General features: G+C 32.8%; 1 protein-coding gene across 1 annotated transcript in view; it reads right to left on the reverse strand.

Moving 5' to 3' along the window:
• LOC106108401 (potassium voltage-gated channel protein Shaker) overlaps positions 1–19,358 on the reverse strand; it is a 105,767-nt gene extending 86,409 nt beyond the window's left edge. The window contains exon 1 of the transcript XR_001225936.1: positions 19,155–19,358. The gene's annotated coding sequence lies outside the window, so the exon portion shown is untranslated. The remainder of the gene's footprint in view (positions 1–19,154) is intronic.
• Positions 19,359–23,732: the final 4,374 nt, after the last annotated feature.

Below are 23,732 nucleotides of genomic sequence, written 5' to 3' on the forward strand. Positions count from 1 at the left end.
TCTATGTCGCTTATTCCGGCTAATCACTTGACAAATCGTTTTGAACCTTGTCATGATTTAAGCTAAAACTGAGCTAGCTTAAACTGAGGCATAGTTGCATTGTAGTAATCATCCTTACGTATTATCTATCTTAATACTTGTATTACTTTAAGCTACGTACTTACAAAGTTATGAGTTAATTGCTTCCTAAGTAAAAATAGTAAAATTCTATGTTGCTGGGCCAAAGTGTCTTATTTCTAATAAGACAAAAAATTATTATATTAACATAAAATTATTAATCATTCAATTACATTCCTATATTCCTGTATTCCTATAGATTGTCTTCTTTCGACATAGATGTTATGTACATATGTACCCTGATCAAGTCTCCAAAGACACTCACATAAGTTTCAGTGTCATGTATGTGTGAATTTTCGTGTACCGTATTTTGGTATCCGTTGGGCCATCGTTTGTACCATGTTAGTACAGTTTTAAACAAATTGGGGTACGTGAAATTCGTCGCTCCGGAAGCTTTATTCAATGTTAGCCGTCCTATCAGGCAGCTTTGAACGTGTTGCTTTTCAGAGAAATCCATTAAAATAACTAGAAATTTTGAGATTTCAACTTGTTCGGACGAAACTAAGATAAGCTTTATACAGATTATTTTCAAAATGTTGAGTGTTAACTTTAATGTGCAGGTATAAATCATACTAATGTTTTAAATGTGAAAGTATTAGAAGGATAGGTAGATGGTTGTTAGTTTGCAGCCTGAACCGCTGAACGGATCTTGATGCAAATTGTCATAGATTTAGTTGATAGTCTGGAAGAACACATAGACTACTTGCTTTTGTTTTTTTTTTCATTTCAATGCGGATGGAGTCGCGGCCGAAAACTAGCCTTATTGGTATTATAAATGCGAAAGTATTAGAAGGATGGATGGATGTTTGTTAGTTTGCAGCCTAAACCGCTGAACGGATCTTGATGCAAATTGTCATATATTTAGTTGATAGTCTGGAAGAACACATAGACTACTTGCTTTTGTTTTTTTTTTTCATTTCAATGCGGATGGAGTCGCGGCCGAAAACTAGCCTTATTGGTATTATAAATGCGAAAGTATTAGAAGGATGGATGGATGTTAGTTTGCAGCCTAAACCGCTGAACGGATCTCGATGCAAATTGGCATAGCTTTACTTGATAGTCTGGAAGAACACATAGACTACTTGCTTTTGTCTTTTTTCAATTCCATGGGGACGCAGTCGCGGGCGAAATGTAGTCTTACTAATATTAAAAATGTGAAAGTTTAGAAGGATGGATGGATGTTTGTTAGTTTGCAGGCTAAACCGCTGAACGGATCTCGATGCAAATTGGCATAGCTTTAGTCGATGGTCTGGAAGAACTCATAGACTACTTGCTTTTGTTTTTCTTTTTTCAATTCCACGCGGGCGGACTCACGGGCGAAAACTAGTCTTACTAATATTAAAAATGTGAAAATTTAGAAGGATGGATGGATGTTAATTTACAGCCTAAACCGCTGAACGGATCTCGATGCAATTAGGCATAGATTTAGATGATAGTCTGGAAGAACACATAGACTACATACATCTGTTTTTTTTTTTGTTTAATTCCACGCGGGCCTAAGCTAGTAATTTTATAAAGCACGAATGTATACTTACATGTCACAGTATGTAATTATAAAATAGCTTTTAATCGGTCTGAGATGACTTCAGCAGTTGTCATTGAGGAAGCCGATCGTTCGTGTCTCCCACAATTTCCAATTAAACGGATGCAACCGCTGTCGTGTTCAATTAATGGGGAACAATTGTTACAAGCGGTGCAGATTGATTACACGTTTGCGAACGGTATTGCTAAGTTGATATATTATTTGTAATTAACTGATCTTTGTGTTATTAGTGTATGAATTGTAGAAGCAATATGACCTGAGGTAATCTAATCGCTAGCTTAACGACTTAAGTTCAATTTTCTGACGACACTTATGGACATTATCTTTATGATGTTCTAGCTGTTTCCGTGCGACTTTATCCGCATAAAATTTTTATTACATTGTTCACATGTGTCAAATTATCAATTGCAAATATCAAAATGACATGACGATGACAAACCTTGCTTGCATTGCTTGCTAAAATCATTGAAAAGTTGTTACAACAATAGAAAGAGATGTTGTGTGCCGACCGTAATTAATCTAGGAAAAGTAAATGATAAATTTTTGTAGCCAAATATGAAAATGTTTTGTAATTTTAGCTTCCGTTATTAATTTTAATTGCGACCGTCAATTCTCTGGGGGCTTCACGTCACATGTTATGATTTACTCTCAACCGATGCGACGTGAGCATTGCTGCGTTACGAAAACAGATTATATTTTAAAATACGAAGCGCTATTTTTTATACCAAACGTTTTGTGTTAGATATTTCGACGTCAAATGGAAATACGAAATAAAATGTATATTTTTATTATTCTATCAATGTCTATGTAAACGTCGATGCTGGTGACACATGACAATGTCAGGCTACTAGTAGAAAACTTGTCTAAAATAGGTCTTGGAAGTTCCTTCGAAAATACCAGTCAATAACAGTACTACTCGTTAAAATTAAATGAATTCAAACGACGCTATAAATGACATTGACAGCGTCTCTGAATCCAAAGTAAGAATTGGTGGTGAAAAATAGTAAAATAAAACAGGCGAGTGTTTAAAAAAACATTTACATACATTGATCCAAGAACGTTTTTTTTTATAATGTAAGGTGGCAAACGAGCAAGCGGCCACCCGAATCCACCGAAATAAAGCAACCGCTGTACATAAACATCCGCAATTGCAGATGCGTTGCCTACCCGTAATTGACGGAGGAGGAGACGCACAAAAAGAGGACATTGCCCCTTCCTATGCATCTCCTCCACCGTCAAATTTAATTTTCGTTCCCATCCTCTCCTCTTAAGAAAAAGGTGGAAAGAGAAAGGGACTAAAATTAGGTCTCCCTGCACCATACTCATCAGACGAAACGCGGAATTGCTTACACATCACGCCTGTTTTCTGTGTGGTCGTGGTATTACTCCGAGCCGGCCCATTCGTGCGAAGATGTTAAAGCGGGCACTACCTCTGTTGTACGTTGTTGTTGAACGTAATCGAAAGATGGGTTTAACCTCGCTGTTTTTATATACTTTACAAATATCCTTTGAACCTACTAGATAAACCTCAAATATCGAGAACAGAGCTCTATGTCACAAAATACAAATTTGTATCGTTCTTAACATGTGAAAAAAAAATGTTACGATTTATTTTAATATTTTATAAAAGAAGTTAAGAATGGAATATATGAGTGAAATTTATAGCGAAACAGCTACGGGCCGGTTTTATTTCCTCATGATGGGCGTGAGTGAAACTATTAATAATCTCGTTTGGTACACTAACACATATTACGTAAATACGTCAGGGACAAACTGCTGACGTCTGGGACTGTCACGGGGGCGGGACTTTCCAGGTGACATTGCCAGATAGTTATTAGAACTATTAACAATATCATTACATCACTATGATAATGCTTGCATCGATTAATTTTTAACGGGTTGTTACATCGACATCCAATGACTTTAATACATTATGAAAGTTGTGGTGCAGTTATTAGTAAAGTTTTATTAATGTTATGCTCGAATTAAATTTATCAACAACGTAAAACAATGCATACAAACTAAGTGAAACAAGTAACAGAAAACCTATAAAATACTAACGATGTTATTAATATCTTAATTAAGTAGTCAGTAAAAAATAAAGAATAATACTTCAGCGTCCAGATTGATGCAAAATTTAGTTTGTGCTTAAAAAAACATGAAAAGTTTCTCTCCGACGAGTATTTTAAAGCCATACATTACCGGAGTTATTCGATACACGAATTTGCACTATACCTTTTCCGCTGCAAAAAAATACAAAAAAAGACAGTATTTCCGTAGCTTTAAATCCTATTTTCTTATGAATTCAAAACACAATTTAAAAGCATAGTGCTACTTAAAACACAAATATGTGTTCCTTGTGTTTAAAAAACACAAAACTTTTACATGCTAATATTACTTTATAGAAACACTTAAGAACTACGCCATTGCACGCAGTTGAAAAACATTGAATTACATAAAATGATTAACCATTATATTAACTTGTTTATGAACCTTGTAAAATTGTCCTTATCATACTAAGAGTGTTTTATTTCCTATTAAAATCAGCTGCGAGTGTTTCACAAGTTGAAAATTATGACGGACACTTAAGGCAGTAGAGCTAATTCCATACTTTTAAAACATACGTCGTGTTATGCTCATTTGGTATTTAGCATATTAAATTAAAGTTCATAATCACAGCCCCGGCACGGCTGCAATCAGCAAGTTTCTCCGCTACATGAATTAATTTGGCCTTCGTAGTTTCAAAATTCTCTAACTGCCTTCACTTCGAGTTAAACTCGACATTTTATTTATACGCAATATAAACTAACTGTTCTTCAACTAAAGTTTACATATATCATTCCCATTGCCAAAACATGCCAACGAATTAACAAATACTAAACATATTAAGATAGGGCACATACCTTTGACTAAATTACCGCATAACTGTTGTGCGATTGTCAATTGTTTCGCAGCCAATTCAACTGTTTAGTTGCATGACTAAAACTCCAGTAGTGTGCGCACTTCCATATAAGCTCATAAGAATCAATGCAAGACTAAACAGTTTTGCGATAGTTTAAAAATGTGCGCACACGCTTTAAATATATTTTACTAAGACCATTTATTATTCTGCAATTTTTTTGATGAACTCAAAGTTACGTGTTATAGGAAATTAATTACTTAATTTGATTTTCAATTATTTAACTTTATTACAAAAATAAAAGAGAGTATAAAATGCATTATTATACCATGCCAACAGAGATTTGTAAAACGACCTCTTCTGTCAAGCGCTGTCCCTTATTTAAATATTCATAAGAGAAGGTTGCTTTAACAAGATTTGAGATTCGCTTTACCACCTTGGATATGTAAATCTACGCAGAATAAAGTGTAACAAAGAAATTACTATAGGTCATTAGAAATTCTTCTTTTTAATTTTAATCAACAATTAGTCCCACATTATTGTTTAGTATATTTTTTTTCATAAATACCTCGCGTTTTATTTTTTAATAAGAAGTTAAAAAACATACTGTTTATTATAAAATAAATTCAAATAATGTTTTTAATAAAGCATCCGAGTAAACAAAACCTCTTTAAGAATTGAAAGTTTTGAAGTTCTTTGTTTTAATTAAACATTTTGTAACATTTCATTAGCATCACTGCAGAAAATAGCCTCTGGAGTTTGTTAACTTTGTTCAAAGGCCCTTCTTATTCATTACGAAGTAATGCGCGCATTAGAAAGTTTCGCTAAAACTTACGTTCCAAAAATAATGTTGTAACTAGCTCTTTTATGTATATATAGGCTCATTTTGTTGTATCATTTATCTATTAATCATTTTCATAGATAATTAAAAGCACAGAATCAAACCTATCCACTCAAACTCAGCATGTTCATTTAATTGCAAAGCCGCATGCCTAGGTCTACGTTTCAACAATGTTGCTGCAGGGGGCGCGGCGTTCCGCAAAACCGCCTGGCGTAATCACCCGTATCATATGCTTTAAGCTACCTCCGCTCGGTGGCATGGTCTGCGGCTCTCGGGCACATGTTGCGAATTGAATACGTTGGCTCAGTTCCCCGCGGTACGCGGCTCCGCACCACCGCTCACCCCCGCACACCCACCCTCTTCGCAAACAAAGCCGGAATTAAACTGGCTACCGCTATTACTCGCAGCACACACGTATTAACTAGTTTGGGAAAACTGAAACGTGTACGCGAGCATACAGAGCTTTTGTTTATAGCGAAACTATGTTTCAAAAATGCATTTGATATAACCATGGATATTGTTAATGTGATTAAGTATAAGAATAAACAAATAGACTATATGCGTTGAAATACACAATCGTAAGGCTTAAGTTACGTTGTTTTAAAATAACTGATGTTTGTGTCGATGTTTATTTCGCTTCCGCGAAGAAAGATCGATGAATCTTTAAAATTCGTCTAGGGCATTTAGAATATACTAATCAAAGATTTTAATATATAATTCCATTTTTGTAATCCTTACTTAAGGTTTTATCATGCAATTAAATCTAACATCGTAAAATTACACATTTTAAAACAGTTTTTAAGAAAATTTCTGACATTAAAAATAAAATTACGTTTAACATAAGTGAAGCGCTGCTCTAATAAAAATTAAATAGGAAAAAGGGAAAGTGTCTATTCATGGCCGGGAGCTGAATGCTTGCTAGAGCAGAAAGGTAATGAGGTTAAAAACTCTTCGACTAAATTTTTCATTTTGCAATGAGTTCACTGCAGATATTCTCGCGGTGAGCTCTCGAGTGTCATTCTCATTATAGTATAATGAAACATTACAATATTTTCGCATTTCCCTTTTTGATATTTACCATTAAAACTTTCGACTATCTATACTAATATTACAAAGAGGAAAGATTTGTATTTTTGTATGTATTGAAATAACTCAAAAACTACTGGGCCGATTTTAAAAAATCTTTCACCGTTATAAAGGTAATTTATTTGTGAGTAACATAGGAAATATTTTTTAATTGCACGCGGACGAAGTCGCGAGCAAAAGCTAGTTATTAATAAAACAATTAAAAACTACGAAACTGACGGTGGTATGATAGAGGTAACGACTGATTTGAACATAAAAGAAGTACTTCGTGAATTGAAATTTCTCATCAACAATGAAAACCCTGTTATCTCATAATAGAACTAGCCGTTGCCGAGGGATAAAGTAATCTATCTGGTTCCCTTCATCCAAATTAATTGAACAGCCATCAAAATATGATACGATGTTCAAACATTTGATTACTAAGTAAGTTTCTTCATAACTAAACATCCATTAAATGTGATTAACAATTTTTAAAGCCAGCGTTTAATAAAAATTATACCATTTAAATAAATTTACAGAAATGAGCAAACAAAAATTCGAGCATAAAATGGGTCAACTTTTTTTGTTTGATGTTCGATTTTTTTTTGCAACAGCGTTGATAAAAGGTTCATTTCGGAAGCAGCTTGGGCTAGCTTGCCGCATCGTCTGCCCGTATTGGTGTTATATACGACACTGCATTCAGCTTAGCTCTTAGCCTATCTTGCCTCTTAGAGAATAATACTATTTTTCAGTACAAAGTAATGTTTTATTCTATTAATAGTAGCAGTCATTAAAAGCGTCGGTGTCTCAGAGGTTTAAGCACTTGACTTGTAATCTACAGGTCTTGAGTTCGAATTCCGCCATGTAGCAATGTGATTTTCGATATTTCGAATATCGTAGGTAAATAATTTACTCTTTTTATAGTAAAGGAAAACATCGTGATGCAAACTGCACGTATCGGCGAGGAAATTCAAAGATATGTGTGAAGTCAACCAACCAGTACCGGACCAGCGTAGTTGACTATGGCCTAGTCACCCTAACTTAAGGTAGGCTCAGTCCCGTCAGTGGAGATTTATAGTGAGACGGTGATGAAACATTCATTTAAATTTAACGAAAGTCGACTGAAGTTCCTAAAATATTAATTACGATTTTTACCGCTGTTTAGTTCCACTGTTCTTTCTATTTGATATTGAAATCCAAACATTATAAATTATTTTATAATAACCACGTCTATAATAATCACAAATTGTATTAATAATTATACCCACCTTTAATATACCCTTGAATACTATTCGCTGTTCATTTTTTTGCTATTGAAAGTGTGCTATTAAGTGTCATTATTGTATTTTATAAAAACTTTCTTTGCATTTAAAAATCAATCGTATGATATTTTAATTATGGGAATATCATCCGGTGTCTAGCAGAGACATAAATTATGTTTTTTTTTTTAATTATCCCCATGTTTGCATTAATTTTTAAACAAGTTTCAAATCAAACTTTAATTAAAATAATTGCAAGACAATCTATATTATCGACTGTTCTTTGGAGCGCCGTACTTGTAATAAATATGAGTATAGTGAAACAAGGACATCTGGCCCGGTGAGCGAGGTTCTGTTATTACAGTTATTTCTGTCAGAAAATGTATTAAACAGTAGGAAAAGGATCTTGTGACACTTTCTTGTCATTAACAGGATGGCGATCATAAGGTGTCATAATTTAGTTTTGACTTATGTACACCCAATCAGATAACTTTGTCCGCCTATCTTATCTTACTTCTTACTAACATTATAAATGCAAAAGTTTATATGGATGGATGGATGGATGTTTCTTAGAGTTTATAGCCTAACGACTGAACGGATCTCGATTAAAATTCAATACAAAAAAATAGTGCCGAATCTAAAGGTTTTTGAGACAGATTTAGAGCTTAGTATTTAATTCCACGCGGACGGAGTCGCGGGCAAAAGCTAGTAATTTACAATCTCACTTCTTACTAACATCGTGCATGTAGATGGATGGACGGAGGTTTGTTAGAGTTTATGGCCTAATTGGCCGAACGGATCTTGATGATATTTGATAAAAATGCACGGCATAGTCTGGAAGAACACATAGGCTGCTTACTTTTGTTGTAATAATTGAACCCGAACGGAGTCGCGAGCAAAAGCTAGTAAATTACAATCTCACTTCTTACTAATATCGTGCATGTAGATGGATGGACGGATGTTTGTTAGAGTTTATTGCCTAAACGGCCGAACGGATCTTAATGAAATTTGGTAAAGATGTACAGCATAGTCTGGAAGAACACATAGGCTGCTTACTTTTGTTTTTTATTTCAATATCACGCGGACGGAGTCGCGGGCAAAAGCTAGTAATGTACTATCTCACTTCTTACTAATATTATGAATGTATATAGATCGAGGTATGTATGGATGTTTGTTAGAGTTTATGGTCTAAACGGCTAAACGAAATGAAACACATAGGCAACTTACTTTTGTTTGAGGGAGTCATCAAGTATACTTACTTTTGAGTATTACACCTTGCAGATTTATTTTTCATTTATCCTTCTTTGGTAATACCGAAACGCTGTAAGCGTAGGTTTTAAGTAATTACTGTAAGGAAGGAATGTTACTGCTGAATATCGGTGCCCACGATACTGGCATTGCCTAGTGTGGGCATCACCAGATTAAACGTATTAACCACAAATTATAATTAGCTCTAAGTTGGAATAACTGTAATTGTAATTGTTATTTTCTTTTAAAAAAATAATATTTCTATTAATCTTATATTGTTAAAATTTCAACCATTGTTTGTATGTTAATAACTTTATTTGCAAATACTCATTTTAATAAATTTATTTTCAAATTTTGTAGAATATAAACTTGTAATATTGATGATGTTCTCTATATGTTTGGCATCGTGCCTGAGATGACTTGAAAGGTCACAGTGATAACCGCAGATCGCCGACATGCGGCTTCTGACTTAGAAGCAAGAAATTATCATTGCATGTGAACTAAACTTATTTCATTATTTAGTAATGACAGTTTCCTATACTCAGTTTCCGGGAATAAGAGATATTTAGAAATTTCATCATTGTAAATTTTTATATCTATTATCTCAAAAAAATAAGCTTTTACCACAGAAAGGAGTTTTCGAAATTCAGACTCTACCATTTTGTACAGGAAAAGTACTGACAATATTTTACATTTAGCAGAGTAACATGAAAATGTACACTTCAATGTAAGTTATATTCAATAATAAACTCAATGAGATCGCAGGAATTAGCTCTTATTAATATATTGTTTAACAAAATATAAACGCACATATTTTAAACATTTGTGTTTTTCCAGAGCTGTGTATTAATCGATACGAATCTTGATTTATTAAAAGCTTCATATGCGAACGGTAGTACTGTAGTGATTAAGTAATTAAATACAGCTGTACGCGTGGTTGCGGAGAAATTAAATGTTTCAGCGAAAGTCTCTTGGCGCGACGAAACGAAATGCACACCCAACTCATTTTGATACTGCATTTGGAGTAATAATGTCAGTTTTTGATCTTCACTTGAATAAAACATAAAGAATTTTGTGTAGAAAAGTAGTCATCGTAATATTTTATGAACAAACAAGGTAAATGAAAAACAAAGAAACTATTTAATTTTTCATTTACCCTGTAAGAATTTATCAGTAGAAAAACTCTTAGTAAATCAGATGGGACGTACTAAAACCATAATAGAGAAGATAATTCAAAGCCTTTTAACTAGGGTTATAACGGAGGCCATTTTAACGGAAGCGGATGCGGATGCGGAGGCGAAGGACTTCACCTCTACAGAAGCGGAGGTTAACGGAAGTTGAAGCGGAGGTCAATAATAAAATATTAACTGCGATTTATAAAGATAAGTACTAAAACTAAGTTAATTCAAAATACAGATTGATACATAATTACAAGATACAGTTTATTACGCAAATATAATGGATAACAGTTATACGAGTACGAGTAGTTAGTTGACATAGCACGTCACCTTCCATGCAATCCATCCCTCTCTTCTTAAGTCTACCTCTACTGGTTACGTCCACACTAAAAACTAACTAAATGTATTAGTTTTCATTATATTCGTGCTTGTTACTAACGTGTGTTTGTCCCCGGGCGTTAACTCGGTCGGTGCGGCGGACGCTATCGGCAGTCCCTGGGGCGCTACGAGACGCGTTCAGCGTACCGTGACAGGCTTCATAACCTCTACTAATACTCACGTACAATTTTTACTACTATTTTATATGTATAAAAATGTATATTTCCAATTTTAATTTCATACGCTAAGATTTATTGGCGTTAGGAAGTTGAGAGATGTGACTAAAGACGGTCTATGTAAAATGTAATATAATAAATCGACTTCTGTATTGATTTTAAAGAGAGGCTCATGTCCAGTTCTGGCCGTATTCACCTGAAGTTAATGAGGCTCAACTAATTTAGTTACGTTAATCGCTTAATCTTCGAAGATAGAGACTTAAAATGATTTTTATGTTAAGTGCCGACACTACGGCATTAGTACAAATCATCGGTTTATCTCTTTCAATCTTCATGTGTTTCATTCTTCTTGATAGTGTCCATAGTTGCTACTAAAGTATTGCCTGATCTTAAATATATGTACATTTAAAGAGGGGAATCGGAAGCAAAAATATCAGTTCACAAATCCAATTCGAATTTACGTTTGTTAATACTGTTCGATTTTGAACGTAGTCTTCCAGCGAATAGAGTTGATATTACACCCTTTATGGCGAAGAATTGCATTCAAATTGAACGATTTGCTCCGGTGGCAGCGGCTAATGCTTACAATGTGGATCACTTGAGAGCACAGAGCAATGCACACATAGAGACTGCTAGAATGAATACATTTTATGCGAGCAGATGATTCTGGAAGAATATGACGCAAGTTTTGCGACATGCAATCGTATTTATTTACAAGTCAGGCTGGGACTGTGGAGTCACAAAATATACTGTTATTTTTTAAATACACGTTCTAATGGCAGGTTAACAAAATCTTATCATTTCTCTTATTCTGTGTGAAATAACAAGAAATTATGATGTAACTTCGTATCCTTCGGCAGTGGAAACTCGCAAGTTATGGTAAGGCAAATAGATTTGTTATACAGGGTTGTCAAAAGGAACACGTCATTAAAAATATATTTAAAGTGCCAGCTTCGTCGCGTATGAGCCAACTAATCGATTGACCACGTGGCACTATTGTAGTATCGATCGTGTTGACTACCCCTAATTAAAGGCAGTTCGTTGTCCTCTTACATAAGGGTAATGAAGCATCTATTTTTAATTTATTTCCGTGCGTGATAGTTTGTTAGTAATTGATATGTTCTTTATTAATATTTATTGGTTTTTCTACTTTAGTTTTTCGATTTCGAGAATTAATATAGAAATGTTTATTAATACAAATAATAATAGTATTGTTTTAGAATAAAAAGTATTCTTCTTACTCTTTGAACTCGTTAGCTAGAGGCTTTGTTTTTAAAGCGGGCGCACCCCATTGACTAAACTATCGCACAACTGATGTGCGTTTGTGGTTTTCCATTCGATTGTTTAGTTGCACAACTAAAAATCGAGCAGGACTGCACCTCTATATATAAGCTCGTAGAATTCAAAGCGAGACTAAACAGTAGTGCGATAGTTTAGACAAAGGTGTGCGCGAGCTCTAAAAGGATTTTGTCAATCATGCTGCTAAGCCTTAATTTATAAAAATCTTATTTATGTTCATAGTAATAACACGAATTTCTTGACAAACACATAATACATATGTAGATTATGTCGATGGAATTAGTGGCAAATTTCCGTATCATTTTATTCGAACACACACGTCCTCTACTTCATATTAATTGGCAATTATATTTCTCACACGGAGACTATGTCTAAGAAACTATTACTGCGTATACTCATATCGTATGTAAGTCATAAACTAAATTAACTTTGCGCTTAGGATCGAATATAATATTGCTGTCACCGTGAGAGCAGTAATTTAGGACATATTTATTTTGTTATAAAGTTAAGGCCCTAATTGCAATGTCCAGGGTAGGGACATAAAGTTCTCAACGTATATTTAGTTATTAATTGTGTAAGCAATAGGTAGCGTAAACAAGATGCTCGGCTCGTTTAAATTTCGGCAACTCAACAATCTAAGGCATTGGCAAGGCATTGGAATTCTTGCCATCTGAAACCGCATTAACGGCCGGTTTGCGTGACCTCGAATGATCGGGAAGTCGAAGGGAAGTGACGGTAACATTTTCGAAGCTATTTCCCTCGATATTGAGTGACAAGCACTAAATGACTGTGTATCCATTCGTATATGCAGATTTTTGAAATAACGCATTGTGCCTAATGCAATATTTTTGACAGTTATATTTTAATGTAAAATTCAATTGATGTGTTTTTCCTCCAAACGCTTTTAAAGAGAATTATGATATATAGACTTCTAGATTAAAATTTAAAAAATGGACTATTTCTATTTTTAATTTGATTTTTGTATGTATTGAAATAACTCGAAAACTAATGGGCCAATTCAAAAATTCTTTACAATTCATAAGCTACATTATCAGTTAGTAATAGTGGCAGTATTTTAAAATAATTTGCAATTTTAAGTGGATAAAATCACATGCAACAACTGGGTTATAATAAAATTGTCAATTCTGATTTACTTGTACCGGTTCACGTCAAATTTGTCACCATTAATAGTAATCACTGAGTACAGTTGCTCGGCTTGGAGATAGATTTGTATTGAATAAATATAATTAATACTAACCGAAATTCAGTGTGAAATGTTTAATAATTAAATCCAACCGAGCTGTCACTATGTTATTCTAAAGCATCCATAAATAGCCGTTGTTCGGAAGCGAAACTAAATTCAATTATTTTGTCACAACCGCATAGCAGTGGTGCAACCGTTTTAGGGAAATGTTAAATATAAATCTATACTTATATTACAAAGAGGAAAATTTTGCATTTTTTGGATTTTTGTATGTATTCGATTCATGTAAAAACTACCGGTTCGATTTCAAAAATTCTTTCACCATTAGAAAGGTAATTTATCTGTGAGAAACATGGGCTATATTTCTTACTACGTTTTAATTTAAAGCGAGCGAAGTCGCGAGCAACAGCTAGTTCTTAATAAATGAAATCAAGCGTTTCTTATACATGTTTAAGTTACTTACAATTGTCTAAAATAGTAAATAGTAAATAGAAGTAGCTTCTATATAAATGTGTAGATTTACGATGCAATTTTTAGTATCTGTAAAGTAAATCCAACAGGAATGATGAGTTTAAATAAATTCAATTTAATACATTGCAATATTTTTTAATTTCTTTCAATTAGTTACAATTTACTGTGTAGATTTCGACAATGATACTGTGTATATGATTACAAATATTATAAATGCGAAAGTTACGATGGATGGATGTTTGTTAGCGTTTGTAGCTTAAACGGCTCAACGGTTCTCCATGAAATATGGCACAGGCTGGAAGAACACATAGGCTACATTTTATCCCGGGAATAGTTACGGTCCCCGTGGGATTCTTTTATTTAGTTTTTTAATGTTTACTTGATCATTCTGCAACGGTTCCCTTTACGTATTAAAGTTACTGTAATCTATACTATTATTATAAAAAGGAAAGATTTGTATTTTTGTATGTATTGAAATAACTCAAAAATTTCTGAAAAGATTTTAAAAATTCTTTCATCGTTAGAAAGGTATTTTTTCTGTGAGTAACATAGACTATATTTTTTATTATTTCTTTAATTTCACGGGGACAAGTCGCGATCAGCAGCTCGTGATTTATAAAACAATAAAGAAAATTAGAAATTAACATTTATTCAGAATTAGTTGGAAGTTTAAAAGATTAGATAGTGTGAGAATTTGTATATTCATCATTCTTAAAGTTGCCGGCTTCAAATACGTCCACGTTACGTAAACCGGCGTCGTTTCCACTTCAACGAAAGCCAAAGAATTTTATAAGAAACACAAAAAAGATCTTTTGTGCTAACATTTATAATACATACGCTGCCCGAAAGGTTTTTGTTGTCGTGAGTGACTAGGTAGCTTGCTATTATATTAAAATCTACAGTAAAGAAAAAAGTTTAAGTATATTTATAAAAAAATAAGAAATGTTTTTTAAACATATCGTAAGCATCATAGTCGAATATGTCAATTTTTATAGTTTTTTTAGTAACATTGATTTTGAAGTTAGCTTCCTTTTAACTTAACTAAAACTTACCTTGAAGATGCCTTATTTACCCTTTGAAGTGCAAGACAGTGACGCTAGACAATCAGAGATTAGAGGCAGTGTCAACTTACCTGAAACAAAAAAAAAGAAAATTAGTAAAAATATATAAATATATATAAATAAATAAATTTTATATGTAAAGTAAAGAAATAGATGCATAATAATATAATATTATATAAATCAACAATCTGAAAAAAAATCAAAAACTTTAAATGAATATAAAAAAAACATCATCATGTATTTGAATGTTTATTTCTTCACATAATAATACAATAAAACTAATGACATATTTCACTGAGTTAATATATAATATAAATTAGTGAAAAATCAATAACTGTCAGTTTCCACCGAAACAGCTGTACAAAATTACCTTGACTACCAAACAAATCACAATATTATTAATGGATGGTTTTTCACTAAAAACTTAAGGCAATTAACAAAATCTTAATGATTTATAATTGTTAGTTACTGAAAACGGTAAGGAATAAATAAAACCCATGGTATGACATCTAGTTATTAACATCAAAACATAAACGGTTAGAAAAAAAATTGTATTCGAGTACACGATGATTACATTTTAGATATAACAAACAATACATCAAAATGGTCGTCACTTAGATCCAAGAGCTAGTTTTTATTTGAACTTTATCAAGAAGTATATAACAATTACAATTGTAACAAAAATTTTTGTTAATTGTTTCCATTTGGATGTGTGCGTTGTTCATGATGTGGATGTAATTTAGGTCACGAGTTAGTCGTGAGGGAAAGAGATCTTCCTCTTCTTCTAGTCTCATGCGGTCTATATCAGGTGACAGTTAAACATATGTCCATACGGTCGTGGACTTTCATATGTACCAATATTAAAGGTGCTCTGCAAATTTTCTGCAGTTGTGAAGTATTCAACTCTCACATAAAGAATCTATTAGCCAAAGTTAACTTATTGAACATTAATTTTGACTAAACAGATCCTATACGGGCGAGTTAATAAAATTGATGTCCTGGTCATTTGTTGTCGTAGCTTATGGAAGGAAGGAAAACAGAATGCGTCCAAATGATGGGCTCCATACTTCGCATCCTTTTACGTCCTAACTATACAACGTCCATATCTAAAAATAAAGATATAAAAGTAAAATTAATAAACATTAAAAAAAGAGGAGTTAGTGTCGTTAATTGTTTTGTATAAAATTAATCTATATCTATACTATTATAATAAAGCGTAAACACACACTTCTTTGTTGTGTAAGGTGTCAATAATTACAGCATAGTTTTGAATAATCCTTTATTTCAATAAAAAGCGCTACACTTACGTCACGTTTTAGGCTATACATTTTCACACCAATTAAGCTTAGGGGGTAAAAATTTTGGATAAAATAATGTGGGAAAGAGACCATAAGTTGCTAACAACATTAAGGGAGCAAGGTTGCCATGCTTTGTCATATCATTTTGACATTTGCAAGTGATAACTTAACACATGTATGCAATAAAATAAAATTTTCATAATTTTATGTGGATGAAGTCGCATGGGAACAGCTAGAAATAATGTACAATTGATTTAGCATATTTTTAATTTCTACATGATATAATAACACTGTGATTGTATATTTGATGGCAATATTTCGACAGACAGCGGATGAAAATGATAGATGACGAAGATTAGTCGTCCGTTGCTAGTTTTCTCGCTATGCTCTCCTCTGATTTAAGTTTAACAGTGACAAATTGTTCACAAATATTATAACGTAATATAACATGTAAGTTTCTTGTTAAATTGAAGAAAAAAAAATAAAAACAAATAAAAACTGGTGCAGAAGTAGAGAATGAACGGATTTAGCCTTTAGACATTAACCTAAATACAGAAGTAGACAATACAGGTAATGTTTACAAAATTTGTCGTGTGATAATTTCTAGTTTATATAGCGATTGTTGATTTTTTGTTTTTATTGTTTTCTTAAATTCTTACTCGCTTTAAGTAGAACAAAGGAATTTAATTTAAAAGCTTCAATAACCGAAACAAAAATCCGCATTATGATAAAAATGTTTCCTAACAAATTGTTACATACTTAATTTTTCAAAGATTTTCTGCTACACCTATACTTTCAAAAATCTGTCGACGACACCGATATAAAAGTCTCAGCAATAGTATATAAGTTGTATCTTCGCATGTTCCGTAAAACTTTAGTAAACTTGAGCTGGATGTAGCCAATTTCGAACGGCATATGTGTCGCGACACCTATTTCGTACTGGTGAAACTCAATTTAATGGTTCGTTTCGTTTTCGTTTACAGCGCCATCTAGTACCCGCAGTGAAACTTGCACTGTTGTGTCCAAATGCGCTCGTTCCAAGCTGTGAATCGTCGTGTTTCACGCAAACGCCGCTAGGTGTCGCTATATTTAATGGAGGAATTCTACAAAAAACTTATTTTAAAAGCCACAAAAAACCTGTAAATACACATAATATAATATTATTTTACAGGATTCAAAGCTGTAAAAAAGGTGATTGACGCGATTAATGATTAGTTAATGAAATAGGTATAGAACAAGTATAAAATATCCTGAGCCTACATAAAAAAAAATCATCCTTTTGTGTGTTTTTCATAACGTATTTTATGTAATTAACATAAATCTGAAATACTAAGTGAAACGTTGTAATAAACATTTCTGTTTTGCATATTTTGCTTACATGCAATAATTGCGGCTCTCGAAAAATTTCATATTTCGAATATTATTATTGACTCGGACTATCTAGGAGCTCGGATACTCCTGGTATATACCAAAAGGTCGTTGACGTAGTAAGTCCAATATAGGGTTTACTGGACATATTTCAGTTACTCCATGTTCTGTATGGTCCAAAATCTACTTTACTGATATAATTGTCAATTTTTCGTAACTAACTAACTAGGAAAATACATCTAACATTTTTGTACAGGTTTTAATCTATAAAAAAGATAAATCCTGATCACTGAAGACATCTATAAAAAATATTCCTACATCTGAAGCTTGGTTGTTTTCGTAGTTTCGTAAAATTAACATCGCGTAACCTCGGCCTAGGTCTAGACTCGACTGAGTTGCTGGTTTGATGGGTCAACCCGAATTGGCAAAGACAATACTTGGCAAGTGGCGTTATGAGCCTAGACAATGACAATGGGGTCGATGCACCCATCGTGTATTTGTTTGTGCGGTTTCCTACGATACGGTTCCAAACTTTCGTAACATATACGAGTACAATATTACTACTTTTCGGTCTGTGTAGGATTAAAAAAAAAAAACTTAAAAACCCATGACCTATTTAAAATAGTAATGTAACTTCTTTTTAATTACATACAGATGAGTCCCAGCGTCATGGAGGTTAAGGGGTCATTAGAATCCAAAGAGGTTGCTTCGCGACTCTAAACGCTGTACTCAAGTACATACACATAAACAATTGTACTCTTATTTTTAAACCGCATTTAGAAACATCGTTGTGTTTGTGTTTACACAAACACAAACACAACGATGTTTCTAAATGCGGATCGAATCGAATAAATCGAAGTTAGAACATGGTTCAAAGTTGAAAACAGATGTTTCGCGATTACGACTTGCCAAAAACGGCTTGTTGCTGAACGATATTTCAGTCGCAAAATGATAAATAAAAACCACATAAATTCTAATAACAAGTACGTACGTAGTATCTACATAAGCATGTTAAAATGGTACAACAAGTAAATCATGTTGATTAAGCGATTTCAAAAGTGAAATGTAACACATAGATAAGAATATTTACTACAAGATGTGCTCTCTGCTCTTCACAGAATACATACTCACTCGTATATACAAAAGCCGATTGTTCCAATTGATTTTTAAATTGGCAATAGAATAAAAACAAAAATTTAAAATTTATCAATATCCACGATAACCACGGCATTCTATATGAGAATACATTTTCGTAAAACATATCCTTTAAAAGGCACCGCTGTGAATCTGATACCAGGTGTTGGATCATAACTATTAATAAATTTGTATGAATAGTAGTGGAGTATTAGTGAATATCGATTAGTTAGAAACTGTGATTAAAGTCTGCTACTTGGAATTAATTTTTCACTGAGGGCTATTCAGTGCTGAATTTTTCAAAGGACGTTACCATCTTTTTGAACGAACTAAAAAGATTTTTCGCTTAGAACTAAATAGCATCGCAAAATATCATATTTAGCTCGTCTTTTTAAACAAGATTGATATCTTTGGCGTATAATGTAAAGGAGGTTCTGGAATTAATAAATTATGGAAAGGTTTTTTATTTTTTTCAGTGTTTCTAATTAACTTTAGTTTATTAGAAACACTAACATTAACTTTAGTTTAAAAATAGTGTAATGATTTTTGAACAATCGCGGCACGTACTATTTGATAACATAATTTATTCAGAGTATACTCGTATAAACAACTTACCCCCCAGCAACCAATATCATCTGCATATTTGATTCTGTGCCGAATCTGCCTTGATCATAAATGTTTCCTTCCCATATCACTGCTCAAGACACTGCGCTATCAAGGGAAAAGTCGATGTGAACTTGGAATAACATATTTCTATAACGTTTTTTAGTAGTTTTTAGACTTTTTGTTGTTATGGACACTTTTTACGCGATTTTAACACTGCACTCTAAACATGTCTTTAATAATAAATAATAAAGTCATAAAATAAGCTTTGAAAGCAACAAACATTTAACATAAGTAAACAAAACTATTATTTTTTTTAAATTATTTTTTTGTTTTATCCGAACGAACTGTAATGTGGGTTTCGACAAAAATTAATGCATAATTGTGTTAATAAAATAATGTCAAGGTCTTTGCATGTGCACTTTTTGCACACACCTTTTTAAGGAAATTATGCGTCCGGAAAAACATAAAAAGTGACAAAGATAGTTGGAGAAGAAATTGATAAAGTAATTTTTAATGAAGTAAAAATATTTGATTATGAATAACTAGCTTTCTTCCGCATCTTCGCCCGCGTGGAATTAATAAAACAAAAGTAAATAATAGCCTATGTGTTCTTCTTGACTATGCTCTACATCTCTGTTAAATTTCATCTAGATCCTTTCAGTCGTTTACGCTAAAAACTCTATCGGCTCGGATTAGTAAGATAGTTGAATTTTGTACCAAAACCAGAATCATTGATATATCTGCTAATTAAGAAAAGGTTCGAGATCGATTAACTTAACTCGGTTGAATTTTTAATGGCAAAGCTCATCGTGTGTCGCAAAATATTAACGTACGAAGGAATGAAAGTTTAATTATTCACAGTTGAATGTCACCCTAAGCGTATAGAGGTTACGAAGATGAGTTTTGTCCGCTATGACACGCTGAGGTTGGATACTTCGAATGAAATGGTAAAAAGTCAAGTAGACAATCGATAGTCATGACCACGATATCGTTTGTAAAGACTTAAAAAATCTGAATTAGCAGTTACTACATATGTGCTATTCCAAAATAAATTTTGGAACTCGTATCTTTTTCGAATTTCAACTAAATCTGTTCATCCGTTTTGGAGTTTCGTGGTAAAACCTAAAGTTTAAATGAACTCCATAAATATCTCATTAGTACTTCATTTGAATGAAATTCTACTCGACATTTTGCATTTGCTGGAATAACAGAGCTTATTTGTGTGTAAGCCTTCTGGCTCTTGCGGGACCCTCAAATATGAGAGCAGGTATATTCAGCGAACACGTCAACAAGAACCAACATTTTAGTAAAGGCTTTGGGTAAAATAATAGAAATCTGTGCGAATTTCGTTCCCATTTTCATAATCCCTTTATTCATTTTGAAATAGGAATTCATCATAACCATATCACTATAAGTCACCACTGAGGGGTTCGGAGCCTACTCTAAGTAAGTGGTAATTTTGAAAATGAATCGCAGATTACATTTTGTGTTATTTTCCACCATATTCCATTGTTTAAAAAAAATAATGGGTTTTAGTTATGAATGTTTAATCATAGAAAATCCATTGTTACAAAATTATGATTTTAACTCAGAACATTTAAGAAATGGTAATAATGATATGGTTGTTTCTCGGATCTAAAAATGTAATGTTATGGTTCAAGCTGCTTTAACGATGGCTGTAGTTATTAATGAACTAGAGGGGAGAGTACACAGAGACATTACGACGCCTGCCGACTAGACGAAGTGGCGTCACTGTTGCTCAATAGTGTACAAACGTGTGTTTTGTTCAATATAGCTAACTTTAAATTACTAAAAATGAAAATTACGCTTTGTTATCTATGCTTTGATAAATTTATTATAGAACCAAAAACTACAAAATATGCAAGCTTAGTAATTTAGTTTTATTAGGTTTTATTTCGGTATGTAAATATCAGAAAGTTTTATGTCCCAGAGTTGTCTAAAAAACCTTTACAATTAACAGTGAAATTCATGGTGCTCCTACATTGTAATTGTCACAAAAAGGAACTGGACATTTTGTGCGAGCTAAAAACGTTCAGCAATTTGAGCTTTTAACAATTGAATGTCCAAAGCTTTGAGTTGTTAGAGGTGAAGCGTTTACTGAGAGTAAAAAGTGCATGTAAATTGAAACATAGATGTAACGTCATAGTGACGAAATGCAAAAAACGTGTTGTCGAATAAGTTAAATAATAATATCTATACAATGAGTATAAAATAGGGAAAGGGTACTAATAATAAACCTCTCGTTACATTTACTTGTAAAATAAATACACGGATTAAAATAAAATAAGCAAATACGAGTACATATATTGTATTTGTATCATAATAAATTTTTCCTGGTCTAGAACTTCAAACATCTGGGTCCCTTTTTATTAAAAACAATGTATGTATCCAAGTTTTTAAGAAGTCTACATGTTTTATATTATTAAATGTTACTTTGTATGCGAGACTTGGTGCAATAAAAGTTTTGTCATTAGAGCACAGAGCGGGCGGGAGCTACTCTCTACTGTTGCCTCCACAATTCATATTATTTAATTACGCAGTTGTCATGTCTAGTTTTGGCAAAGAATATTTTTTATCTCGTGTAATAAGTTCACAAAATGCAACTAAAGATGTATATTTCTTCGTATCTGTGTTAAACGTAACTTTTAATAATAGTTTTTTTAAGTAATTTTCTGATTAGCTACAAGAAACTGAGAATTGAAAGATTCAAGAAATTGTGTTAATTTATAGATTAACTTCCCCGTATATTACAATATCCACACTTTTAGACGGTCAGGGCATGCGCGCGTAATGACGTAAATTGGCTATCGTTTTCGCACCGTGAAGTTACTATTTATGAAGATTTTACTACGTTAGCGACTTTTTTCTTCTTCCTTCATCACAAAGTAATCTGTTGCCAGCGATACACAGTTCCGAACATTAAAAAAAAGCTTATAAAGTTTTTTTTCCTCTTTAAGTTAAAATGTAAAATGAAAAAGTATGATAAAAGTGTGGAAATTGAAAACCCGTTCAACTTTATTGCAAAATTGTTTGCATACCTCTCACCGACTGCTTTTTGATCAACATCAAACGCGGTTTATTTAAACTGCAACACAAATATTTCAGAGATTTTATCTTCATTTCGAAATATTCATTTCCATTTACTACGGTGGCTTTGAAGAGCGTGAAAGCAATTCACGAATGATTACAAACTCAAGTGATGGCTGATATCGTAGAACAAAAGTTGCAGATTACATGTTAACACGTTAAATGTTTTCACTATTATTCGTACTAAACAAAGACTTCGGCATTGAGTGTGTTAAAACTAATTAGTGAGCTTTGTATAGCAGAAAATTTTCTATTACATCATTTCTTGCATTTGTTTGAACTAAGTATAACATACAGCGGAGAGGAGTGCCCTAGATGAGGATGGTCGGAACAAATCTTTATTACAATCTTTGGCATATGTCCAACAGTTTACATCTAATGGTTTATGATGATACAAGTAAAATGAAGCTTATATAATGTTTGTTTTTAGTCACTTTCTTAGTTTATTGGTCTATCGAACACACGCTTTAAAGTAAAAAAATGCATATAGTCAAATATAAAGTATTTTAGTATCTGAATGAACGTGATGTATTTGCATTGCTGATATTTGAAAAGTTTTTTTATCTGTCTGTCTGTTCGGGTCGTATTTGGTCCGGGTAATCTCCAGAACGACTGAACCAATTTTGTCGGGGCTTTGACAGGAAGCTATCTGATGCACGCCGCAATATCATACGTTACTTTTTGAAATCCTATGCTGTTAAAGTCACGGGTTATAATGAACAGATAATAAATATTGTGAAAAAGACAATGTTCTTAAAATTATTTTATTATCGAATGTATTGTTATATCTGCTTTTTTCTTTCATAATGTATATCAGACAAGACAGCACTTCTAACATTATTATAGCAGTGTTAATGTCTACAATTAAATTTAACACGTGTCTATCCATTCATAAGACAAAAATAAATAAAGGAAACTTGTAAATTTATTTCAATAAGCAAAATGGATTTAACGGCGTTGATACGAATGATAGATAACATATAAGGTCGTTAATCATTTTCTAATGGATTACAATAAATATTGATTTGTATAAACAGTTAATGCGTTCTCTAAGATTTACATTTCATGTAAAATGTGTGTAAATAACCACGATTATTTGTGTATAGTATGATTTATAATTTTAAATTTAGACATTTGAAATTTCATGTGACGATAGCCTGATAGTTAAACATACGTATTTCAGATCCAAAAAATAAAATCTGATAAAATAAAACAACATAAACATAATATTCCGAATCAATTAAACATTGCAAAACTATGCTTATAATAGAGAGGTGGAATAATACACCAAATTACCTGATGCAAATATTCACAATCAGGCCTAATTACTGATTACGCCGCGATTTCGAAGAGCTTTTATTTATTCATCAACAATTAGCTCATCGAGAATAATCATTAATTAAGGCAAACAATTTGTTTACATAATGTTTGTTGCATTTCAGTTAAGGCTGAATACAACCCACTTCTTAAAAAAAACTA

Source organism: Papilio polytes, unplaced genomic scaffold (genome assembly GCF_000836215.1).
Source record: "Papilio polytes unplaced genomic scaffold, Ppol_1.0 DF821544.1, whole genome shotgun sequence".
Taxonomy (NCBI): Eukaryota; Metazoa; Arthropoda; class Insecta; order Lepidoptera; family Papilionidae; genus Papilio; species Papilio polytes.